General features: G+C 47.8%; 1 long non-coding RNA gene across 3 annotated transcripts; it reads left to right on the forward strand.

The window, feature by feature from the left end:
- Positions 1 to 2,137: 2,137 nt before the first annotated feature.
- On the forward strand, positions 2,138 to 8,897 carry LOC143274382 (uncharacterized). 3 transcript variants are annotated; one of them, XR_013053026.1, is made up of 4 exons: positions 2,138 to 2,388; positions 5,302 to 5,382; positions 7,810 to 7,927; positions 8,671 to 8,897. It is a non-coding gene; the product is annotated as an uncharacterized LOC143274382 (long non-coding RNA). The 3 variants fall into 3 exon arrangements; XR_013053024.1 differs by lacking the exon at positions 2,138 to 2,388 and adding an exon at positions 2,789 to 2,947; XR_013053025.1 differs by lacking the exon at positions 2,138 to 2,388 and adding an exon at positions 4,452 to 4,797.
- Positions 8,898 to 9,521: the final 624 nt, after the last annotated feature.

Raw genomic sequence — 9,521 nt, forward strand, 5'->3', positions numbered from 1 at the left:
GGGTGTGTTTCTTTGGCTGGTCCTTTTACCCTGCACCTACCTTCTTGCCACTCCATTTACCCTGCTTCCTCAAGGTCTCAGCCTGTGGCACCATTGACGGCAATCTCTCCTCTTCGCAGCTACATCCTTCATCTTTTCCCTCTGCTCGTCATCCAAACCTGGGTCTGTCCAGCACCCATCATTTACAAAGGCAAAGAAAGATGTGCTCTGCATTGTGGGCCCTCCTCACCCACTGGCCCTCTGAGAACCCCTGACAGACACCTCACACTCATGCTCCCCACCACTCCCCACATACACTGCTCTCCTTCTCCCTGGTGCCTCTGTGCCCTTACTTTATTTGAAGGAGGCAACTCAATCCACCTCACCACCACATCGTGGACTCAACATTGTTCAAGGTTAAACTCTAGGGACACGAGGGCCCCTGATTCATTCTTTTACTACCCACCCCCACTGTGGAGAGATTTGCTCCTCATGGCTTGCTCAGCATGCAAAATATCCAGAGAATATTTAGTCTTGAAAAATGAGAGCACTGCCCAAGAGAACCGAGATGTATTCCCTCAGACATTTTCAGATCCTCACACTTTTCTGCTCACTACTCAGGAGTTTTCTTCTGTAGAACATCAGCTTGTGTTTATCTTCCAGGAGGCTGGTCTAGTGTCTGTACCCTTGTTTTCCAATCACAGACACTGAATTCCTCCCCAATAATCAAATAGTAATGATCTCTCTTTTTGCCTCAGTTCTCTCCTCAGCCTCAAACTCTTCCCACTGACTCCCCTTCTGGTGCCCTAGGCACCTCCTCTGTGGTACAGGCACCTTTGGTGCAGGTGGCAGAAATCTCCCCAACTCTTTTATTTCCAAAAGCTTTCTGAGGCTGTTTCCACAATCTCAGATGGAGTAGCTGCCATTATCACAACCAGAGGCTTCCCTGAAGGCGTCATTCTTAGAAATCACAGAGCCCTGGACCTCCTTCTGACTGAAAAAGGGGGTACCCATTTTTTCATCCAGGAAGAGTAATACCTCTATGTAAACCAGCCTAAAGTAGTCTGAGACACAGCAATAAAATGGCAGGCTGGAACATCAAAAGTCTGCCAGCATTCTAGCTCTTAAGGACAATGGTTCATCCTGGGATGATGGCTACCCTGGCTGGCTCCCCTCCTGAGACTCCTTCCATTTATTCTTTATTTTCCTATTATTAACCTTTGTACTCTTTTCAAAACACACTTATTTTTATTTATGTGTATGGGTGAGTGTATCTGCATGTGTATACACACATACGTATGGTGCTCTAGGAGGCTAGAAGAGGGCATTGGAGTCATAGGTGGTTGTGAGCCCCCTGACATGGGTTCTGGAAACTGAACTCTGTTCCTCTGCAAGAGCAGCAAGTGCTCTTTACCACTGAGTCATCTCACCAACTCAGCAGTTAACAGCACTTGCAGCTCGTGTAGAGGACTGAGCTTTGGTTCCCAGCACCCACTCGATATCTAACAACCATCTGTAACTCCATTCCAGAGGTCCAACATTCTCCTCTGGCCTCTGTGGGCACAGACACGCATGTAGGTAAAACATTCATACACATAAAATAAAAGTAAATAAAATCTGAGCTACCCAACCCTCTTTGTCCCCCGGAGACCACCAAAAGACACATCGACAGCATCTGCCTTCTCCGAGACGTCTAATACCAAACATGACAACATCTCAGTTCAACCCAAAGCAGCCCCCTGAAAACTACGCCTGAAGTCTGGCCCACTGCGCTCCCTGGAACAAAAGTCAGGAAATACTAGCCCTAGAGACATTTGGTCTGTCGTCTAGCACCCTAGCCAGAACCCAGACTCTCACCACCACCTGCCTGCTAAAATACCCTGTGTGGCCCACGGTGGTCCCCCCGCAAGCTCGACTTCCCTAGCAACCCCAGCAACAGTGGCTAACCGCAGTGATCTCATCTCTAGAGCCTGACTGACGTTTCCTCTTCCCGGCCTACAAGTGGGGCTGGGGCTCTGGTTCTTACTAGGACACGCCCACTTTCTTAAACAGAACCTGTGGCACTGTTGAACTGTTCGTCCCTTGTCTTCCCATCTCTGTTCTAACAAACACAAGTTGAGCGTGAGAAGTCCCCATGAGACACCAGAGTGGCCGCAGGAGCAAGCTGAGTCCTCACCTGGGAAGGACAGTCTACATCAGATTTCAAGAACTGTGTGCAGGACCTGCTTCCCTCACTTTTGGTACTCCTAAGCAAGACTTTGCACCACCTGTTTGGTGCGAAGGTCTTCGTGGTGTCAATAAGATCACCTAGTCAGCTCCTGGACTTTGTTCAACCCGCCCCTCAAGGGCTCTTGGACGGCATTAATACTTTGGAGAGGAGTCCAGCCTCGTTCCTGATTCCTCCTACAGGTCCGGAAGTGAAGAAGAGGCCTCCCGTGGGCGAGCCCTGTGGGGCAGGAGGACGGCCAGTGTCTCCTGCTCCTCAGCGATGCAACTCTCGCTGCAGCACTGCTGTACCTCGGCAACTCTCGCTGCAGCACTGCTGTACCTCGGCAACTCTCGCTGCAGCACGGCTGTACCTCGGCAACTCTCGCTGCAGCACGGCTGTACCTCGGCAACTCTCGCTGCAGCACGGCTGTACCTCGGCAACTCTCGCTGCAGCACGGCTGTACCTCGGCAACTCTCGCTGCAGCACGGCTGTACCTCGGCAACTCTCGCTGCAGCACGGCTGTACCTCGGCAACTCTCGCTGCAGCACTGCTGTACCTCGGCTGGCTTGCATCAGAAGCTGAAGGAGGGAATGATCGGGATTGGGGGGTCCTCCAAGGCGCCTAGAGGGGCTCACAGGGGATTGGCCGGTCGGCACGATGACGTACTTCCGGCCAGTGAGCTTTAAAACCCGAGGGTGTGGCTGGGAGGGTCAGTGTGGTGTCTGCCGTTTGCCGGGCAGCAGGCGGCCGGAGCCTTCGGTAGGGGATTCGGAAGGGGCCGGAGGGAGGGGGCGCGGGCGCTGGGGGGGACCCGTGGGGGGGAGACCCGTGGGGAGGAGACCCGTGGGGAGGAGAACCGTGGGGAGGAGAACCGTGGGGGAGACCCCGTGGGGGGAGACCCGTGGGGAGGAGACCCGTGGGGAGGAGAACCGTGGGGGGGAGACCGGTGGGGGACCCCGTGGGGGGGAGACCCGTGGGGAGGAGACCCGTGGGGAGGAGAACCGTGGGGAGGAGAACCGTGGGGAGGAGAACCGTGGGGGAGACCCCGTGGGGGGAGACCCCGTGGGGGGGAGACCCGTGGGGAGGAGACCCGTGGGGAGAACCGTGGGGAGGAGAACCGTGGGGGAGACCCCGTGGGGGGAGACCCCGTGGAGGGGGAGACCCCGTGGGGAGGAGAACCGTGGGGGGAGACTCCGTGGGGGGAGACCCCGTGGGGGGAGACCCCGTGGGGGGGAGACCCCGTGGGGAGGAGAACCGTGGGGGGGGGAGACCCCGTGGGGGGGAGACCCGTCGGGGACCCCTTGTGGGGGGGAGACCCTGTGTGTGGGGAGACCCCGTGGGAGGGGAGAACCGTGGGGGAGAGACCCCGTGGGAGGGGAGAACCGTGGGGGAGAGACCCCGTGGGGGGAGGCCCCGTGGGGGGGAGACCCCGTGGAGGGGCGGAGACCCCGTGGCGGGGGGGGGGGAGACCCCGTGGCGGGGGTCTGGGCCGGACCCTGGGGCAGGAGGACAGCTAGCATAAGGTGCGGGCAAGGAGAGGCCGCGGGGTCCTTAGGCCCCGAGCTCATGCGCTCTGCCCGGAGCTCTCTCCGCCTGCACAACTAAGCAGGCGGACCTGAGGCGCAGACAGGCCCGCTGAGGCCATGGCATTTTTGTCAGGGGTGTCTCCCATTATCGCGGTCTCAAACCCTAGTGCTGCTGACCAGCCGCTGGGCGATTTTAAAAACACTTTCTGCCTTGAGTGGTCCCAAGAAATTGATCTCTGATAACTTCATTTGCCTGCCAAAACTTTCAGAGTTCTATAACATGCAATGTATTCCCCACCAAGGTGGAGTGCACAATTCATGTGTAGAGCCCCGAAATTCAGAGTATATTAATGTTAATTCCAAAACAGGTACTTTTCATAAAGCATCGAATGTGTGCGAGGTGTAACAGTTTTCGATGTATATGTGAAAATTTTCTTGACTTGGTTATTTATACGCTTCATTATATTCTTCGTACTTTTATGTGTTGTGCGGCAGGCAGTTGTTTACTTTTCAGGTGTTATCTAAGAAGCATAAATCGCCGGGCGGTGGTGGCACACGCCTTTAATCCTAGCACTCGGGAGGCAGAGCCAGGCGGGTCTCTGAGTTCGAGGCCAGCCTGGACTACAAAGTGAGTTCCAGGAAAGGCGCAAAGCTACACAGAGAAACCCTGTCTTGGAATACCAAAAAGAAAAAAAAAAAAAGAAAGAGCATAAATCTTGCTCATCCACTCTTGAATAATAGGATTACTTTCTAATTATTAAAGGATGAATCTACTCAGACTGGGAATGATAACTAAGAAATGAAACTGATTTGTTTCCCTATGTTAGAATATTTGAAATCATGTGAAGTTGATGGATTCCTTTAACACAATAGTGTTATCCTTCTCACTCCCACTGTTATAAAATTGAACAAATATATTACAAGCAATCTATATTCAGAGAACATAAAACTAATAAACTACCTTTGGTTTTTTAAGACAGGGTTTCTCTGTAGTTCCAGTTGTCCTGAAACTCGCTCTGTGGACATGGCTGGCCTAGAACTCAGAGACCTGCCTGCCTCTGCCTCCGAGTGCTGGGATTAAAGGTGTGTGTCACCACTGCCCAGCTCTGATAAAATATCTTTAAATTATTTGACTTGCTTTACTAAAAAGATAGACACTATTGTTAAGTAGCATGAGGAGAGGTTTAGTTCTGAGGTCTTCCAGTATCCAGTGGGTTTCATGTGTAGAACTCATTGCTCTCCGTATCTGGATTCTATGGTCTTAACTGTTTCAAGTGCCGGTTTTCTCTAAATCAGTTCATAACGTTCTGTGCACTGTTTTCCCTGTTTTCCTTTATCACCTTTCCTTGGTGTTGTCTCTGGATTACTGAAACTCTAGTTTTGACAGTACGTATTATCATTATACATTTCTTGGATGACCCTGTTCTTCCATTTTGCATTCTCCAATGTCCCTGCTTTCTCATTTTCGTTAAGACTGGAGTTGCCATTAATAAGAACTGAGTGATCTTCAGAACAGGACGGATCAAGGATTGTATGCAGAGGTCCAATGGAATTATTATCACTAATAGTTTCTCTGTTTACCTTCAGGTCCTGAAATTTTCAAACCTGCATTGACTACAGGACTAAGATTTTATGATGGAAAATATCTCTGTAAAAGCAGAGCCTCAGGTAAGCTGGATTGTCTTTGTTTCTGTACATATGTGTGAGTGTACAATGATATATGTACATGTACCTGTATGTGCATTCACGTTAATACATAACTTAGAAATTTCTCACTGAAGTTTACCTTACATTTATGTTTGAACTATATAGCTCACTTTTTGAAACATATACATTCATTTGCCATCACTTACGTTAATACTTGAAAAGTTCCATTTTACGGCCCTCCTATGCCCCTGGGATCGCCTTCCCCCAGCACTGGGATTATAGATTCTTGTCCCCATGCCCAGCTTTTGTGTGGTGCTGGCGACCTAAATTCAGGTCCTTATCAAAGACTATTGGGGTCTGGCCCCTCTATAGTCTTTTCCCAGGGTTCCAGAAGAGACACTACCTCTTAATTAATCTGACGGATACTGAGCTCTTTAGTCCATTCACTTTATTCTTCTAGGTCAAAAATCTCTCTATTCAGCTTCAATTCTGTCCTCATCCTTAGCTCCTCTCTGTCCCTTCCCCTCCTGTCCTCTCATTGTTCTAAATTCCTTCCATTTTTGTCTCTCCCCTCTCTCTGCTCTGCCACTTTCTGCTTGGGCAGGGCAAGTCTACTCGGTAGCTAGGCTTCCTAAGTCATAGCTTGATGTACCTGGTATGTGAAAGCCCTTTTGTTCTGAGTTAGTTGTTAAAGGGGAAATCTAGAGGTACCATTTGGGCTATGAGAGAAAGGAGGGTTAAGCTTAATTTGCACAAGAAGCAAAGGTTTGTACTTAACATCTGCCTGGCCTTGGCAGTTGTCTCCATATGGATATTTACCTTAATCCAGGAGACTAGCAGGTGGTCTGGGTGTTTATCTATCTGCAGTCTGTCCTTAGAAAGTCTGGGAGGTATCTCAGATAAAATACTTTTGTCCGGAGATGGCCCTAGCTGGATACTTGTTAATGATGGTAATTACAGAAGGCAGACTTCTGAGTCTAATGCTGAAAAATAAAGGAACAGAAGCCAGAAAAGATGAGTCTTAACTGTGTGATTTATTGTCAATACAGTTGGGGGAAATTATCCAAATACCCCAAATATGGGGAAAATTGTGCCCAAAGAATGATCAAACACACTGTTCCAGTAATGGAAAAGCAAGAAACAGCTAATATTCAAAAGCCAATATCACCAAGACTCCTTAAGAATTGGCTTTATCCTCTGGAAGAGATCTTAACTCTTTCAGGTAATAGCTTTGCCATAGTCAGCTGAATTCTTGCTTTATGTTTCTGCAGCTTGTAGTAGATCATCCTGCTGTGAAATAAGTGTTTTACTCACTGGACCATTTTTCCAGCCAGTGGTATCTACCCTCCCTCCCTCTGCACTGGACATACTAGGTGTTCTGACTAGTTTTTTTGTTTTTCCAGACAGGGTTTCTCTGTGTAGTTTTGGATCTCGCTTTGTAGACCAGGCTGGCCTCGAACTCACAGACATCCTCCTGGCTCTGCCTCCTGAGTGCTGGGAGTAAAGGCATGTGCCACTGCCACCTGACTAGTATTCTGACTAGTTTTATGTCAGTTTGATGTAAACTAAAGTCATTTGAGAGGAGAGAATATCAATAGAAAAAATGCCTCCATAAGATCAGGCTATAGGCAAGTCTGTAAGGTATTTTCTTGATTAGTGATTGATGGGGAGGGCCCAGCCCATTGTAGGTGGTGCCATCCCTAGGCTGGTGGTCCTGGGTTCTATAAGAAAGCAGGCCGAGTAAGCCAGTAAACAGCACTTTTCCATGGCTCTGTATAGCTCCAGCCTCCAGGTTCCTGCCCTGCTTGGGTTCCTGTCCTGGCTTCCTTTAATGATGGACTGTGATGTGGAAGTGTAAGCCACATGAACACTTTCTTCCCCAACTTGCTTTTGCTCGTGGTGTTTCATGTTAGCAGCAGTAATCCTAACTAAGACCCCAAGCAAGCACTCTGCCATGTCCACTGCCTCAGCTGCAGTCTTGTCTTTTGATGGGTAGAGGCACTTGTGTGTGTGAGTGTGTGTGTGTGTGTGTGTGTGTGTGTATGTGTGTGTGTGAATTGCTAGATCATGGAAGATGCATTTGGTTAGTTTTATTAGGTGCTATATAGAAGTTTTCTAAAACAGTCATTTCAGCCTGGTGGTAGTGAGTGGTGCACACCTTTAATCCCAGCACTCAGGAGGCAGAGCCAGGCGGATCTCTGAGTTCGAGGCCAGCCTGGTCTACAGAGGGAGATCCAGGATAGCTAGAGCTACACAGAGAAACCCTGTCTTGGAATACCAAAAAAAACAAAACAAAACAAAAAAAACCCAAAAACAAAAGAACCCCAAACAAACAAACAAAAAAAAACCCAGTCGTTTCAGTTTGTGCTTTTTATATTTTCCTGAGCAGTATACAGTTGCTCCCCATGATTGTCTGATGCCTAGGAAAGCTATTATTTGCCATTTCAGATTTTTGAAGATGTGGCTATGTACTTCACAGAGCAGGAACTGGCCAGCTTGACACTTGATCAGAAAGCCCTGTACAAGGATGTGGTGCTTGAGAACTTCGCACATGTGGCCTTTCTGGGTAAGGGTTCTGTAGACCCTTGCTGGGTCCTCAGGCTGAAGGGCTTGCTTAGAATTACGAGCCGAACTCAGATGGTAAATGTGTAGCTCATTCTGACTCTTTGCTTCATGTAAGCTGCAATGGACAGCACTGTTCCTCGGTGTGTGTGTGTGTGTGTGTGTGTGTGTGTGTGTGTGTGTGTAAGGGCCTTGCAGATACGTTAGGCAAGTACTGAACCACTGAGTTATATCCTTAACCATGCTCCCATTTAAATTATTTTTTCAGCTTTCAAGAAAAGAGTTGTAATATATTTTAGTCATACATAATGGGTTTCATTATGAAATTTTATACATGAGTAAAGTATTTTTGATCATATTTTCTACCCCATTACCCCTCACATATCCCTGCACTGTAATCTCGTTTGTCTTCCCAACTTGTCCTGTCTGCTTTCATGTGTTTAAACTTCTGGTGTGTGCCCTAATGAGTTATGGAGTAACTTACAGGGTCTTCAGTGTTTTGGACATTAAAATGCTTTTATTTGGAGGGTATTTAGAATAAAAGTTCAGGTATTTCACTGGTTATATGTGCAAGGTCACTTTTTGTGCTCCCCTAGCTTTGCATCGGTAGAGTGTTACCTTGTGTGGTAACAAACAGAACAAGGAAATTATTTTTGCTTTTTATGATAACATTAAAATTTAAGAATTATTTTATATTGAAATGTGTAAAGGTAGCTTACAGATAATGTGATTTTCCCTCTCCTTTAGGGTACATCTCAAAACTAAGAAAATATGCTCAACTGGCCGAAGCAGAGGCATCCAGGGTGAAGGCGTTCCTCTAAGTCAGGTGTGCGGGAGACAGGGATAAAGGAAGGGGATGTCAGAGCCATGTCACCGCTGTCAAGTGCGGGTTTTTCTGTAGCCATGCACATTTCCATCCAAGTAGATGCAATGCTTTTAGTTCATTAAAGTTGTTCATTATGAGGTGCAAAGCAGGCCATCGTGTCCTTTTTAATGGCTTTATAAGATAGACTTCACAAACCATACACTTCACTTAGAGTGAAATAAAAACCCTTTTCAGCACACAAAGAAAGATAATAATGGGGTAGAAATGGACTTTAAGGCTTAGCCAGTGATCTACAGAATGTGACATCTAGCTCATTTCAAGTTTGGGCTGGAGTCCAGAGAAAAAGACGTTCCTTTGACTAAATGGTATGAATATTGACACAAAATTCTACAAATTGATCTTAAGATTCTGAATTTAAGCTTCTCCAGAGGAGCACTCATAGAGTTTAAGATAGCTCTGGGATGCTATTATCTCTGAACAAAGTTGGGATTGACTGATAAGTAATGGGCTGTGGCAAAAAAAACAAAACAAAAAAAAAACCATTGTGGGCTAGTCCTCTAGTCCTTCTGTGTCCTGTAATGTTTTGTAAAGCATTACCCTGCAGAAACCCCCGACTGACTGGATGCTGACTTGCTGCCGTTCAGAGTGTCCCGTCTCCACATCCAGCTCTGCTTCTCTCCTCCAGTTCTGACATGGTTGGGGTGGATACCACTACAAGGAAATACGTGAAGGAGAAGTGGGCAGGTTATCAAAACGGCCCCTCTATTGAGAG

Source organism: Peromyscus maniculatus, chromosome 7 (genome assembly GCF_049852395.1).
Source record: "Peromyscus maniculatus bairdii isolate BWxNUB_F1_BW_parent chromosome 7, HU_Pman_BW_mat_3.1, whole genome shotgun sequence".
Taxonomy (NCBI): Eukaryota; Metazoa; Chordata; class Mammalia; order Rodentia; family Cricetidae; genus Peromyscus; species Peromyscus maniculatus.